Raw genomic sequence first — 16,377 nt, forward strand, 5'->3', positions numbered from 1 at the left:
TGTCACTGTGGAAATATATTGGGCCAAATATTGCTATGGCAGGACATCTAACGGTGCCTGCCATTCGTTAGATATGCCCTTGCAAGTTTAGGTTTAAAATATTCTGCGTGCCAAGTTGCTGAATTTGCGAGCTGATAACGATGCAGCGAGGGAAGCAAGGCATCTGGGACTTAAGTGAACAGGGCAAGCAACTGTGTATCTCCTTAACCAATCACATTGAAGGATTGTGAAATTAACAGATTAAGGCCTGAGAAGGAAGTGTAAACTTAGAATGGGTGACTTCATAGAATCATAGAATGGTTACAGCACAGAAGGAGGCCATTCGGCGCATCGAACCTGTGCCGGCTCTCTGCAAGAGCACTTCAGCTGGTCCCATTTCCCTGCCCTTTCCCCGTAGCCCTGCAAATTTTTTTCCTTCAAGTACTTGCCCAATTCCCTTTTGAAAGCCACGATTGAATCTGCCTCCACCACCCTTTCAGGCAGTGCATTCCAGATCCTAACCACTCGCTGCGTAAAATTTTTTTTCCTCATGTCGCCTTTGGTTCTGCCAATCACCTTAAATCTGTGGCCTCTGGTTTTCGACCCTTCCGCCAATAGGAACAGTTTCTCTCTATCTACTCTGTCCAGATCCCTCATGATTTTGAACACCTCTATCAAATCTGCTCTCAACCGTCTCTGCTCTAAGTAGAACAACCCCAGCTTCTCCAGTCTATCCACGTAACTGAAGTCCCTCATCCCTGGAACCATTCTTGTGAATCTTTTCTGCACCCTCTCTAAGGCCTTCACATCCTTCCTGAAGTGCGGTGCCCAGAATTGGACACAATATTCCAGTTGAGGCCAAACCAGTGTTTTATAAAGGTTCATCGTAACTTCCTTGCTTTTGTACTCTATGCCTCTATTTATGAAGCCCAGGATCCCGAATGCTTTTTAAACTGCTTTCTCAACCTGCCCTGCCACCTTCAATGATTTGTGCACATATATCCCCAGGTCTCTCTGTTCATGCACCCCCTTTAGAATTGTAACCTTTAGTTTATACTGCCTCTCCTCGTTCTTCCTACCAAAATGTATCACTTCACACTTTTCTGCGTTAAATTTCATCTGTCACGTGTCCGCCCATTCCACCAGCCTGTCAATGTCCTCTTGCAGTCTATCACTATCCCCCTCACTGTTCACTATACTTCCAAGTTTTGTGTCTTCTGCAAATTTTGAAATTGTGCCCTGTACCCCCAAGTCCAAGTCGTTAATATGTATCAAGAAAAGCAGTGGTCTTAGTACCGACCCCTGGGGAACACCGCTGTATACCTTCAACAACAACTTGTATTTATAAGAACATAAGAAATAGGAGCAGGCGTAGGCCACTTGGCCCCTCGAGCCTGCTCCGCCATTTAATGAGATCATGGCTGATCTGATCTTGGGCTCAGCTCCATTTCCCTGCCCGCTCCCCATAACCCATCACTCCCTTATTGTTCAAAAATCTGTCTATCTCCACCTTAAATATATTCAATGACCCAGTCTCCTCTCTGGGGCAGAGAATTCCACAGATTTACGACGCTCTGAGAGAATAAATTCTTCCTCATCTCAGTTTTAAATGGGTGACCCCTTATTCTGAAACTATGCCCCCTAGTTCTAGATTCTCCCATGAGGGGAAACATCTTCTCTGCATCTACCTCGTTGAACCCCCTGAGTATCTTATATATTTCAATAAGATCCCCTCTCATTCTTCTAAACTCCAATGAGTATAGGCCCAACCTGCTCAACCTTTCTTCATAAGACAACCCCTTCATCTCAGGAATCAACCTCATGAACCTTCTTGAACTGCCTCCAATGCAAGTATATCCCAATAAGGAGACCAAAACTGTATGCAGTACTCCAGGTGTGGTCTCGCCAATACCTTGTACAGTTGTAGCAGGACTTACCTGCTTTTACACTCCATATATAGCTTTTATATAGCGCCTTTAATGTAGTAAAACATCCCAAGGCGCTGCACAGAAGTATTATAAGACAAAAAATTTGACACCGAGCCACATAAGGAGAAATTAGGGCAAGTGACCAAAAGCTTGGTCAAAGGGGTAGGTTTTAAGGAGCATCTTAAAGGAGGAAAGTGAGGTCGCAAGATGGAGAGGTTTACGCAGGGAATTCCAGAGCTGAGGGCCCAGGCAACAGAAGTCACGGCCACCAATGGTTGAACGATTATAATCAGGGATGCTCAGGAGGGCAGAATTAGAGGCGTGTAGATATCTCAGGGGTTGGGGCGGGTGTTGGTTGTGGGGCTGCAGGAGATTACAGAGATAGGGAGGGATGAGGCCATGGAGGGATTTGAAAACAAGGACGAGAATTTTGAAATTGAGGCACTGCTTAACCAGGAGCCAATGTAGGTCAGCAAGCACAGGGGTGATGGGCGAACGGGATTTGGTGCGAGTTAGGATACAGGCAGCCGAGTTTTGGATGACCTCAAGTTCACGTAGGGTAGAATGTGGGAGGCCAGCCAGCAGTGCGATGGAATTGTCAAGTCTAGAGGTAACAAAGGCATGGATGAGAGTTTGAGCAGCAGATGAGCTGAGGAAAGGGCGGAGACGGGCGATGTTATGGAGGTGGAAATAGCCGGTCTTTGTTATGCTGCGGATATGTGGTCGGAAGCTCATTTCAGGGTCAAATATGACACCAAGGTTGCGAACAGTGTGGTTCAGCCTCAGACAGATGTTTGGGTGAAGGATGGAGTCAATGGCTAGGAAACGGAGTTTGAGGCGGGGACCGAAAACAATGACTTTGGTCTTCCCAATAATTCATTGGAGAAAATTTCTGCTCGTCCAGAACTGGATGTCGGACAAGCAGTCTGACAATTTAGACACCGTGGAGGGGTTGAGAGTATGGGTAGTGAGGTACACCTGGGTGTCATCCGCATACATGTGGAAACTGATGCTGTGTTTTCGGATGATGTCGCCAAGGGGCAACATGTAGATGAGAAATAGGAGGGGGTCAAGGATAGATCCTTGGGGCACACCAGAGGTAATGATGCGGGAGCGGGAAAAGAAGCCGTTGCAGGTGATTCCCTGGCTATGATTAGATAGATAAGAATGGAACCAGGCGAGTGCAGTCCCACCCAGCTGGACGACGGTGGATAGGCATTGGAGGAGGATGGAGTGGTCAACTGTTTCAAAGGCTGCAGCCAAGTCAAGAAGGGCGAGGAGGGATAGGTTACCTTTGTCACAGTCACAAAGGATGTCATTTGTGACTTTGATGAGAGCCGTTTCGGTACTGTGGCAAAGGTGGAAACCTGATTGGAGGGATTCAGACACGGAAATGTGGGAAAGATAGGCACGGATTTGGGAGGTGATAACACATTCAATGACTTTGGAGAGGAAAGGGTGGTTGGAGATGGGGCGGTAGTTTGCAAGGACGGAGGGGTCAAGAATTGTTTTTGAGAAGAGGGGTGATGATGGCAGATTTGAGGGAGAGGGGGACAGTATCTGAGGAGAGAGAACCGTTAACAATGTCAGCTAACATGTGAACCAGAAAAGGAAGTTGCGTGGTCAGCAGTTTGGTGGGAATAGGGTCGAGGGAGCAGGAGGTTTGTCTCCAGTCTGAAAAACAACCGTTCACCGCTACTCTCTGTTTCCTGTCACTTAGCCAATTCCGTATCCATGCGGCCAGTGTCCCTTTTATTCCATGGGCTTCAACTTTGCTGACAAGCCTATTATGTGGCATTTTATCAAACGCCTTTTGGAAGTCCATGTACACCACATCAACTGCATTGCCCTCATTAACCCTCTCTGTTACCTCATCAAAAAACTCAATCAAGTTAGTTAAACACGATTTGCCTTTAACAAATCCGCACTGGCTTTCCTTAATAAATCCACATTTGTCCAAGTGACTCTTAATTTTGTCCCGGATTATTATTTCCAACAGCTTCCCCACTACTGAGGTTAAACTGACTGGCCTGTACTTGCTGGGTTTATCCTTACACCCTTTTTTTAACAAGGGTGTAACATTTGCAATTCTCCAGTCATCTGGCACCACCCCTGTATCTAAGGAGGATTGGAAGATTATGACCAGTACCTCCGCAATTTCCACCTTCCCTCAGCATCCTAGGATGCATCCCATCCGGTCCTGGTGACTTATCTACTTAAAGTACAGCCAGCGTTTCTAGTACTTATTAAATGTCAATTTGTGTGATAGATATGAACTAAAGGGGGAAAAATTCAGTTGGTTTGCGCCTCCCGTTAACGCCTTAAGAGGGCGCTAATGGGGCGCAAAGCAACTAGTGCCCGGGCGCGGCGATGTCTGCGCCACTCGGGAAATTAACTAGACATTTTGCGGCGGCGCTAAACACTACCGCCATGATCTCCTGCGCCGGCAGACCGTGATGTCAGTCGAGTGTGCAACACCCCGGTAGCGCCCCGGATGGGGTATTGAGTGGAGCCCCCTGCCTTACCGCCTGCCGCTAGCAACGACAGGTTGAGGGGAGCATTTTGCAGTCAGGAAGGGACTGGGCGAGTGCTGTTTGAAGGCGACCGCTTCCTGCCTTTTTTTGTTGGTGATATTTTTGCACCACACATTCTGAGAGTGAGAAAGACTTCTGGAGAGATTCAACGTTGTATGAAGGAGTTTTGGGTACTGAGCAGCACTTTGCAGGTTCATTTTGATTTGCCCTTCCTTGTATCGATTTAGAAGAGACTGTGGGGGCTGCACACTCGGCTCTTTCCCTGGGCCTCTCCATTGTTCTTTCCAGCAGATTTGATATACAGGTCTCTCCAGGCCGAGATTCAAGGCTGCAATGAGCAGGATGTGGATGGAGAGCAAGATCAACCCTCCCCTTTAAGAACTGGCTGGTGCCAGCATGTCTGTGTTCCATTGCTGACTGACATCACATGAGCTTCGCCAGCGCTCTTGAGGTAGTGCCTCGCTCCTCGGCCTTTGCGTCTTAAGACAGGTGTGCAGCGCCTGATTTTAGCACTCCAATCACCTCCAGGGGCGATAAAAGCCAAGTTCGCAGTCGGAGGCGATAATTAGCGCCAGGCGCTAATCTTTGCGTTCGGCCGATAATTGCGCCCCAAATGGGGCGATACTGAATTTCTCCCCCAAAGTCTCCACAGAATGTTCAGTCAAGTAATTTCAAGTCTTAAGTACTGTTAGTAACGATGTGATAAGTGTTAATTAAATATCCAATCAGGTACAGAAAGAGAAATAAAGAGAGGGAAAGAATGACTGGATTAAGAGAGAAAAAAGACAGAAAGGAAAAGTTTTAAAAAAATGATTTCATTTAAAATCTTACATTTTTAAAATCTCCAACAACAATTAAAACCTGAAGGGATGAGACTTCATACTTGTATTAGTTAATTTTCAGTGCCAGAGAGGTTGATTGGCACTCATCACGTTGTTACTAACGGTACTTTGATTTGAAATGACTTGACTTAACATTCTGTGGCGAGTTTAGAACATAAGAAACAGGAGCAGGAATAGACCACTTGGCCCCTTGACCCTGCTCCGCCATTCAATAAGATCATGGCGGATCTAGGGCTCAAAGCCACTTCCCAGCCCGCTCCCCATAACCCTTCACTCCCTTATCTTGCAAAAATGTGTGTATCTCCACTTTAAATGTATTTAATGACCTCCACAGCTCTCTGGTCCACAGATTTACAACCCTCAGAGAAGAAGTTCCTCCTCATCTCAGTTCTAAAAAGGCGACCCTTTATTCTGAGACTGTGCCCCCGAGTTCTAGATTTCCCCATGAGGGGAAACATCCTCTCTGCATCTACCCTGTCGAGCCCCCTCAGTATTTTATATGTTTCGATAAGATTACCTCTCATTCTTCTAAATTCCAATAAGTATAGGCCCAACCTTTCCTCATAAGTCAAACCCCTCATCTCTGGAATTAACCTAGTGAATCGTCTCTGAACTGCCTCCAATGCAAGTATATCCTTCCTTGAATAAGGAGACCAAAACTGTACGCAGTACTCGAGGTGTGGTCTCACCAATACCTTGTACAGTTGTAGCAGGACTTCCCTGCTTTTATACTCCAACCCCCTTGAAATAAAGGCCAACATTCCATTTGCCTTTTTGATTACTTGCTGTACCTGCATGCTAACTTTTTGTGTTTCATGCACAAGGACCCCCAGATCCCTCTGAACTGTAGCATTTTATAATCTCTCTCCATTTAAATAATAGTTTTGCGTTTTTATTTTTCCTGCCAAAGTGGATAACCTCGCACTTTCCCACATTATACTCCATCTGCCAAATGTTTGCCCACTCATCTAGCCTGCCTATATCCCTTTGCAGATTCTTTGAGTCCTCTGCACAACTTGCTTTCCCACCCATCTTTGTATCATCTGCAAACTTGGCTGCATTACACTCGATCCCTTCATTCAAGTCATTAATGTAGATTGTAAATAGTTGGGGCCACAGCACCGATCCTTGTGGCACCCCACTAGTTACCGTTTGCCAACCAGAAAATGACCCATTTATCCCGACTCTCTGCTTTCTGTTAGTTAGTCAATTCTCTAGCCATGCTAATATATTACCCCCAACTCCGTGATTGAAGGCCAATAAATCCCCAGGGCCTGATGATCTACATCCTAGGGTACTTAAGGAAGTGGCCCTAGAAATAGTAGATGCATTGCTGATCATCTTCCAGCATTCGATGGAATCTGGAACAGTTCCCATGGATTGGAGGTAGCTAATGTTACCCCACTATTCAAAAAAGGTGGTAAAGAGAAAACGGGGAATTATACACCGGTAAGCCTGACATCAGTAGTGGGGAAAATGCTAGAGTCCATTATAAAAGATGTAATAGCAGAGCACTTGGAAAACAGTGACAGGATCGGACAAAGTCAACATGGATTTACAAAAGGTAAATCGTGCTTGACTAATCTACTGGAATTTTTTGAGGATGTAACTGGTAGAATAGATAAGGGAGAACCGGTGGATGTGGTGTATTTGGACTTTCAGAAGGCTTTCGATAAGGTCCCGCATAAGAGATTAGCGTGTAAAGTTAAGGCACATGGGATTGGGGGCAAGGTACTGACTTGGACAGAGAACTGGTTGGCAGACAGCAAGCAAAGAGTTGGAATAAACGGGTCTTTTTCCGAGTGGCAGGCAGTGACTAGTGGGGTACCGCAAGGATCGGTCCTAGGACCCCAGCTATTCACAATATATATTAATGATGATCTAGACGAGGGAACTAGATGTAATATCTCCAAGTTTGCAGATGACACAAAGCCGGATGGGCGTGTGTGCTGTGAGGAGGATGCCGAGAAACTCCAGTATGATTTGGACAGGTTGGGTGATTGGGCAGATGCATGGAAGATGCAGTATAATGTGGATAAATGCGAGGTTATCCACTTTGGTGACAAAAACAGGAAGGCAGCTTATTATCTGAACGGCAATAGATTGGGAGAAGGGGAAGTGCAACGAGACCTGGGTGTCCTTGTGCACCAGTCGCTGAAGGTAAGCATGCAGGTGCAGCGGGCGGTTAAGAAGGCAAATGGTATGTTGGCCTTCATAGCGAGAGGGTTTGAGTACAGGAACAAGGATGTCTTGCTGCAGTTGTACAGGGCCTTGGTGAGACCACACCTTGAGTATTGTGTGCAGTTTTGGTTGCCTTATCTGAGGAAGGATGTTCTTGCCATGGAAGGAGTGCAGCGAAGATTTACCAGACTGATACCTGGGATGGCAGGAATGACGTATGAGGAGTGATTGGGTCAATTTGGCTTATACTCGCTGGAGTTTAGAAGAATGAGAGGGGATCTCATTGAAACTTATAATATTTTAACAGGACTAGACAGACTAGATGCAGGAAGGATGTTCCCGATGGCGGGTGAGTCCAGAACCAGGGGTCACAGTCTAAAGATAAGGGGTAAGCCATTTAGGACAGAGATGAGGAGGAATTTCTTCACCCAGAGAGTGGTGAACTTGTGGAATTCTCTACCACAGAAGGCAGTTGAGGCCAATTCATTAAATATATTCAAGAAGGAGTTAGATATATTTCTTAAGGCTAAAGGGATCAAGGGATATGGGGAGAAGGCAGGGACAGGGTACTGAGTTTGGATGATCAGCCATGATCTCATTGAATGGCAGAGCAGGCTTGAGGGGCCGAATGGCCTACTCCTGCTCCTATCTTCTATGTTTCTAAGCTGTTACTATCTGTTCTAATGTTTCTTGCCAGCTTACTCTCATAATTCATCTTCTCTCTCTATTATTTTTTTAGTCATCCTTTGCTGGTTTTAAAACATGTCCCAATCCTCTGGTCTCCCACCAATCTTGGCAACATTGTATGCCTTCGTTTTCAATTTGATACCATCCTTTACTTCCTTTGTTAGCCATGGATGGTGCTCCCTTCTCTTAAAATCTTTCTTTCTCACTGGAATATATTTTTGTTGAGAGTTATGAAATATCTCCTTAAATGTCTGCCACTGCATTTCAACTTTCTTACCCTTTAATTTGTTTTTCCAGTCTACTTTAGGCAGTTCTGCCCTCATGCCATTATAATTGCCTTTGTTTACGATCAGGACACTGGTTTGGGATACAACTTTCTCACCCTCCAACTGAATTTCAAATTCAACCATGCTATGATCACTCTTTCCGAGAAGATCCTTTACTATGAGATCATTTATTAATTCTGTCTCATTAGATAGTACCAGATCCAAGACAGCCTGCTCCCTGATTGGTTCCATTACATACTGTTCTAGGAAACCATCCCGGATGCACTCTGTGACCTCCTCAAGGCTGCCATTGCCAATTTCATTTGTCCAATGAAAATGGAGTATAAAATCATCCATGATTATTACCATACCTTTATTACAGGCCTCCATTATTTTAGTTCATATCTAACACACAAATACAGCAAATTCATGCCATTCAATGCATTTCAATGGTGAGGCAGGCAGCGCGATGCCATTTTCACGAAGCTAATGGCAGAGTAGCGCAATTCGGACAGCAACTTTTGGATATTTGCGTTTAACCATGCATCTGCCCCTCGCCTGAACTTGCTGTGCCATCTGCGCATAACTAATAGAGAGCGCCATTAGCCTCACTGTTATTTGGAGAGGAAAATCTGGTCTATTATTTTAGCTGGACCATCATAAAATACCAAATCAAGCTCATCTGGAACCTGGTTATCTGGTCAATCCATCCTCTAATGGAGTCTTGCTTTCCAGTAACTGATTCTTGATGGAGCTGTGGTTAGAAGCCTTCGTTCTATTGGATAGTTGATTAAAAAGAAAGGGCTGGAAAGAGCATCAAATAGTCAACCAATCTTAAAAGAAAGAAAAAGTGGAGACATTAATCATCGCAAGATAAACATTAAAAAAATTAAGACTGCATAGGTTTTTTCATTTCGGCTTTTGATGGAAGCAGAACTGAGGTAAACTGTTCAAGGTATTACAGCTTTCACAAGCTCTGAAACAGGTGCACAGATTGCAATGCATATCTGCAAAAATTAAATCAAGTGAACCATGTTTGGTATAGAAAGCATATTGTTAAATCATTTTTATGTGTTCGCCTAATATTAGTATCACTATCCTACACATAAATTAAAAGACAGATGTTTTTGTGAACATTTGTGTCTTGATGACAAGGTTACAGCTGCTGCCACAGGAAGTTTCCACCCATGCACCAGAAATGGTGAACAATGCCCTAAGGATTACAGACTAACCTTGATTGAATCCTGATTGTGATCAGTGGCGACATGTTCTAAATCTATTTCATTTTGCTAGTAGACATCCAAAAATATCTTAGATGAAGGTGATAAAGTGGCCATTAAATAGGATTTTGTATATACCCTGTATATATTTTGAACTGCATTATGTTATCCAAATGGCATAAAGGCCAAGTAATATTCCACATTCTGTTCAGTGTTGTTTCATTTTCAGTATTAGATGAACAACAAGTGTAAAAGTTGAAGGATATTACATCAGTTAATTTTTCCAGATCTAGGTTACATGCAGGAGAATGTTACAGAATATTGCTTTGTTTCCAAGTACAAAGTCCACTTTTTATTACTTAACCCTTTAAGGAATGAATTGGGCAATGGTGATATGATTACATTAGTGGTAGTGCTTGTTGGACATTGCATAATTGTTGGGATGAGTTTTATATATTTATCTTCTTTAGTTTCAGAACTCTCTCGACCAAACAGTTTCAATTAATGTTTATATTAAGTGAAGAATTGGCTGGAAAACATACCTTTAGTGTAATTAATGCTAAATACAAATGTTAGTATTAATTATTTACAGTTTTTTGGTCCTTTCTGTCTGAGTATTAAATCATGAGTGAAATCTATGTAAAATAATGAAGCATCAGTCGGAGCAGTCGCTTGTGTGCTGTCACAATACTGTCAGCAACTTCTTTGTACCTTTGATGGCAGAGCTGATTTATGGATGAGAAATTGTGGCAACAATAATACCCACAACCAGAGTGAAAGAAAGAAAATAAAGCTGGGAAAGAAACATTGTGATTGCACAGAAAATAATCTAAAAGAAAAACATGGACGAAGAGTGGAAAAATGTGAAGAAGAAATGAAATAAGAGATAAAATAGAATAAATTTGGTGAAAGTAAAAAAAAGTACAAAGAGTAGAAAATGTTAAGGTTTCTTTGCTCACTCTAGAAAGAAACCAAGAGAAAAAGGTACCTACTTGGGAACCCACCTTCCTAAATACTAGCCCAGCTTGTTCATATGCTGTTTCCCCAGTTGGTAATTTTATAATGTTCCCCATTCTGTCATTCTGCTACTCTCTCTCACGAGAGCTTGCCTCCATGCATATACTTTCAGGCAGCTTCAGTTCTCGGGTTTGTTTTGAACTATGATTGCCCATCAAGGGGATGGTTTTGCAGCTGTATGACACAGAAGATGCTGTCGTTCCCTCCTTCCTGTGGCAGGATGCTCAATATACAAACCTGGTTGAGAAACACTGCAACTTTTTATGGCTGAGGCTACAACACATAAATATATTTTTCTGATATAATTCAGTTACTTCCCTGTCGAGTCAGCCAAAAAAGTTTCATTTCACTTCGGTGTAATGTTTCTGTAGTTTTAACGATGTGCCATAGTTCCTCCTGTCTTGCTGAATAGTTCATCCTCCTTGTAAAGTCATAAAAAGGGAATTGATTCCCTGGAGTAAGCTGTGAGTGGCAATGTAAATCCTCTAACTGCTAAATGGTTTAAATGTCTTCTCCGTTAAATATTACCACTGACATCCTTTTCTTCAGCAACTCAAAACTATGATGAATAATTCTGTCAGCCACCAGAAGAAAATACTTTCACTGTTACAGCTTTGAGATGAGGACAATGTTTTTAGTACTTAGTCATCTATTTCTTTAGTCCTGCGTTTCAAATGTTATACTTTTGCATATTAAGTGTACCCAGTAAAAAAAAAAAAAAAAAAAATCCATTTCACTGCTTTTGCTCTAGCTAAAAGTGGTAACCGTAAAACTTAAGAATGAATGTTCCATATGCAAACTGCAGTAATGCAGGATGCAGACTTGGGGGAGTGAAATATATATATATATTTTTAAAATTCATTTATGGGATCAGGGCGTCGCTGGCAATGCCAGCATTTATTGCCCATTGCTAGTTGCGCTTGAGAAGGTGGTGGCGAGCCGCCGCCTTGAACTGCTGCAGTCCGTGTGGTGAAGGTACACCCACGGCGTTGTTAGGGAGGGAGTTCCAGGATTTTGACCCAGCGACGATGAAGGATCGACAATATACTTCTAAGTCAGGATGGTGTGCGACTTGGAGGGGAAATTGGAGGTGGTGGTGTTCCCATGCGCCTGCTGCCCTTGTCCTTCTAGGTGGAAGAGGTCGCAGGTTTGGGAGGTGCTGCTGAAGAAGCCTTGGCGAGTTGCTGCAGTGCATCTTGTAGATGGTACACACTGCAGCCACGGTACGCCGGTGGTGGAGGGGGTGCCAATCAAGCAGGCTGCTTTGTCCTGGATGATGTTGAGCTTCTTGAGTGTTGTTGGAGCTGCACTCATCTAGGCAAGTGGAGAGTATTCCATCACCTTGTAGATGGTGGAAAGGCTTTGGGGAGTCAGGAGGTGAGACACTCGCCGCAGAATACCTAGCCTCTGACCTGCTCTTGTTGCCACACTATTTATGTGGCTGGTCCAGTTAAGTTTCTGGTTAATGGTGACCGCCCAGGATGTTGATAGTGGGGGATTTGGCAATGGTAATACCATTCAATGTCAAGGGGAGGTGGTTAGACTCTCGCTTGTTGGAGATAGTCATTGCCTGGCACTTTTGTGGTGCAAATGTTACCTGCCACTTATCAGCCCAAGCCTGAACGTCATCCAGGTCTTGTTGCATGCTGCTTCATTATCTGTGGAGTTGTGAATAGTGCTGAACACAGTGCAGTCATCAGCGAACATCCCCATTTATGACCTTATGTTGGAGGGAAGGTCAATGATGAAGCAGCTGAAGATGGTTGGGCCTAGGACACTGCCCTGAGGAACTCCTGCAGCAATGTCCTGGGGTTGTGATGATTGACCTCCAACCACCACAACCATCTTCCTTTGTGCTAGGTATGACTCCAGCCAGTGGAGCGTTTTCCCCCTGATTCCCATTGACTTCAGTTTTACTAAGGCTCCTTGATGCCAGACTCGTTCAAATGCTGCCTTGATGTCAAGGGCAGTCACTCTCGCCTCACCTCTGGAATTCAGCTCCTTTGTCCATGTTTGGACCAAGGCTGTAATGAGGTCGGGAGCTGAGTGGTCCTGGCGGAACCCAAACTGGGCATCAGTGAGCAGGTTATTGGTGAGTAAGTGCCGTTTGATAGCACTGTCGATGACACCTTCCATCACTTTGCTGATTGAGAGTAGACTGATGGGGCAGTAATTGGCCGGGTTGGATTTGTCCTGCTTTTTGTGGACAGGACATACGTGGGCAGTTTTCCACATTGTCGGATAGATGCCAGTGTTGTAGCTGTACTGGAACAGCTTGGCTGGAGGTGCGACTAATTCTGGAGCACAAGTCTTCAGCACAATAGCCAGGATGTTGTCGGGGCCCATAGCCTTTGCTGTATTTAGTGCGCTCAGCCGTTTCTTGATATCACATGGAGTGAAGTGAATTGGCTGAAGACTGGCTTCTGTGATGGTGGAGACCTCGGGAGTAGGCCGATATGGATCATCCACTCGGCACTTCCGGCTGAAGTTGGTTGCAATATTCTTTTAATATGTGGCTTGCAATATTTTTGGCGATTGTAGGGGTGATCTAGTCAAACAATGGCAATAAAAGTTGTGCAAGATAAAAATTGATGTCCATAAACACAAGGCCAATGGGGAATGTGTTTAAAGTGGAAGTGCCTGTAGAATGTCCATTGTATTTTTCACAATAATACAGTAGTAATTCTTGTGAATTATTTGACAAATACAATCTAAAATCTCATTTAAAGAACAGGTCAGAAATGTTGATAACATTATGGTGAACTAAACACCTCTCTGAATCTCCCAGTGTTTACAGTTGTTTTGTCCTGCCTTGCATGATTGAATGATTTTATCTGATGATTCTACTGTAAAGCCTGCTACATGCAGGGCAGATCCAATATCACATGATTTGTCCTAGCAATAGACCCATTACCATTTGAACTAATGTATTTGGCTCAGTAATAGCTTATTTTTCATTCTGCAGTGAATATTTTAAATTTATTTTTATTGTGATACAACCCTTTGGATCGGGTATTTGTAAGCTCTTCTGTGTTTAGAAGCCAGCAGCGACTTCATTTTGCATTTTAGTAATTGAGCATTCTATTGACTTACTATAATCATTAATCAGCTGATCATATGTATTAAATTATCTTGCTGGTTTTAATATGGATTCAACGTCTTGCGTACAATATCATAATGTTGCACTGAAATAACTCTGAGCTTATTTATATGTATTGAATGTGATTGTACACTGGTGATTTAAGAATAAAACCTACATTTGACTTCTCCGGTGGCTCTGTCGGCCAGTATGCTATACTGAGCCATACAGATCAGCAAGAACCCAGATTTGATCTCTGGTCTGTGCTGGGTCCGCTGTCCTTGGCCAGAGTAGCAGCAGGAATTAAACAGTTGATTTCAGTGTCCCTGGGCAAGGGAGGGGAAAAGAATGCTCAGTGTTTCTGTCTCTTCTAGTTGCTGCCTAACCACCCATACTGAAAAATGCCCTTAATGAGGGCAAGTTTATGTTCAATTGTGATGCTCCCAGGGTGGAATTACCTGCAAACAATCTCTATGTAGACTCCCACATCAAGAATACCACGTGCTTAAGGTGCTGAAGGGCTGCTGCTCTCGTAGAATCACACCCATGTATGAGTCACCTGTTTTGTTTTTCAATCTTGAGATGTGGGCATCACTATCGAGGCCTGCATTTTTTGCAATGTACAGGAAACTTTGAGTTATCCGGAGGTGAACCATCCGGCAAGCTGGGGCCACCGGCAAAAATCAGGAGCCGTTTTTTATTCTTTTCGTTTCTTTTCTTTGCTTTCTTTTTCCCAGTCAAGCACTGCAAGGTCTGTAGCTATAGCAACAGCTTTAGCTACAGACGCTTGCAGCTGCACCCGACTGTTTAGAAGCTGTTGCTAAGCAACAGTGTTTGTTGTCAGATACGGCTCCGTATCTTTCAACATTAACTCTGGAGTGTCCGGCACTTTTGATGGTACGGCACCAGCTCGGTCCTGTCAGTGCCGGATATCAGAAAGTTTCCTGTATTATGAAGTATTTACAGCACAGAAACAGGCCATTCGGCCCAACAGATCCAGGCTGGTGCTTATGCTCCACATGAGCCTCCCACCCTTCTTCCTCTAACCCCATCAACATATCCTTCTATTCCTTTCTCCCTCATGTGCTTACCGAACTTCCCCCTTAAATGCATCTATACTATTTGCCTCAACTGCTCCTTGTAGCAGCGAGTTCTGGATCCTCACCACTCTCTGGGTAAAGAAGTTTCTCCTGAATTCCCTATTGAATTTATTAATGACTCTCTTGTATTTATGGCCCCTAGTTCTGGTATCACCCGCAAGTAGAAACATCTTCTCTACGTCTACCCTATCAAACACTTTCATAATCTTATCTATCAGGTGACCGCTCTGTCTTCTCTTTCTAGAGAAATGTGCCCCAGCCTGTTGAATCATTCCTGATGGGTGTAACCTCTCAGTTCTGCTATCATTCTAGTAAATCTTTTTTGCACTTTCTCCAGCGCCTCTATGTCCTTTTTATAATATGGAGACCAGAACGGTGCACAGTACTTCAAGTGTGGTCTAACCAAGGTTCTATACAAGTTTAACATAACATCTCTGCTTTTTGTTGCTCATTAATTTACAGTAAGCTAATGTTGTTGCTGTCACCAACACTGCCAACTTCTCTCCTGTAACAGAGTTTGCAAGATACTGGAAATGACAAGAGGCTGTTGTCTTGTGGAAAAAAAGCACAATTGGTTCAGGTGTTTCTAATTTTTGATTTCATCATCATAATTCCAATGATTTAAAAAAAAACTGAACTGTATAAGCACCTGAAACGAAGTGGCACACAATGCCAATAATACATGATGCTGAAACAATTGTGCTTTTTTTTTATCCACAAGACAACAGCCTCTTGTCATTTCCTGTGTCTTGCAATCTCGTTGTTACAGGAGAGAAGTTGGCAGTGTAGATGACAGTAACTGAGTGGCTTGCTAGGCCACTTCAGAGTGAGTTAAGAGTCAGCTTTGTTGTTGTGGTACTGGAGCCACATCTAAGCCAGAACGTGCAAGGACAGCAGGTTTCCTTCCCAAATTAGTGAACCAGTTGGGTTTTTATGACGATCCGACTTTCTATTTCCAGATTTTCTTGCACTGAATTCAATTCTTAAACCGGGATTTGAACTCACGTTCTCTGGACTACTAGTCCAAGCCTCTGGATTACTTGTCGAGCAACATAACAACTACACTACCGTACCCATTATTGGGAGGGGCGGGGGGCTGGAAATTCTTTTTGTTATAACAATATTGACTTACTGTAAAACAGGGTCCGAAAGACTTGATCAATGCACAGCTACCATCTGTGGAACAGGACTATACTAACCAGCGAAGGTAAATTGATTAATCGATTGTAATTAAGGGGCGTAGCCGTATTATTGCAATTCATTCTCTCCTCCTCGACTATGTCATTTTATTACTGGAGTTTGGGAAGCAGACCTTTTTCTTCATATTTCAGTGCCTTACTCTTTTGTGATTAGGATGGGAGGTGACTGCTCAGCCATGTGAACTACATGGCATTGATTTAAAAAAATGTGTGAACTGAATGTAAACATGCATGAATTATGAGTGTCCAAATTTTTGATTTCATAATAATTCCAATGATTTTTTTTTTTACTGAACTGTATAAACACCTGAAATGAAGTGGCACACAATGCCAGTAATACATGGT

General features: G+C 43.5%; 1 protein-coding gene across 7 annotated transcripts in view; it reads left to right on the forward strand.

The window, feature by feature from the left end:
* The window catches only part of znf438 (zinc finger protein 438), a 324,232-nt gene that overhangs the window by 143,294 nt on the left and 164,561 nt on the right, over positions 1–16,377 (forward strand). Inside the window, exon 1 of one of the 7 annotated variants that reach the window (XR_015078358.1) lies at positions 15,663–16,040. The exons of the other annotated variants lie outside the window; for them this stretch is intronic. The gene's annotated coding sequence lies outside the window, so the exon portion shown is untranslated. Of the gene's footprint in view, positions 1–15,662; positions 16,041–16,377 lie in introns of those variants that run through there. 7 annotated transcript variants of the gene reach the window in all.

Source organism: Somniosus microcephalus, chromosome 5, assembly GCF_052327205.1.
Source record: "Somniosus microcephalus isolate GS21.2 chromosome 5, FLI_Smic_1.0, whole genome shotgun sequence".
Lineage (NCBI taxonomy): Eukaryota > Metazoa > Chordata > Chondrichthyes > Squaliformes > Somniosidae > Somniosus > Somniosus microcephalus.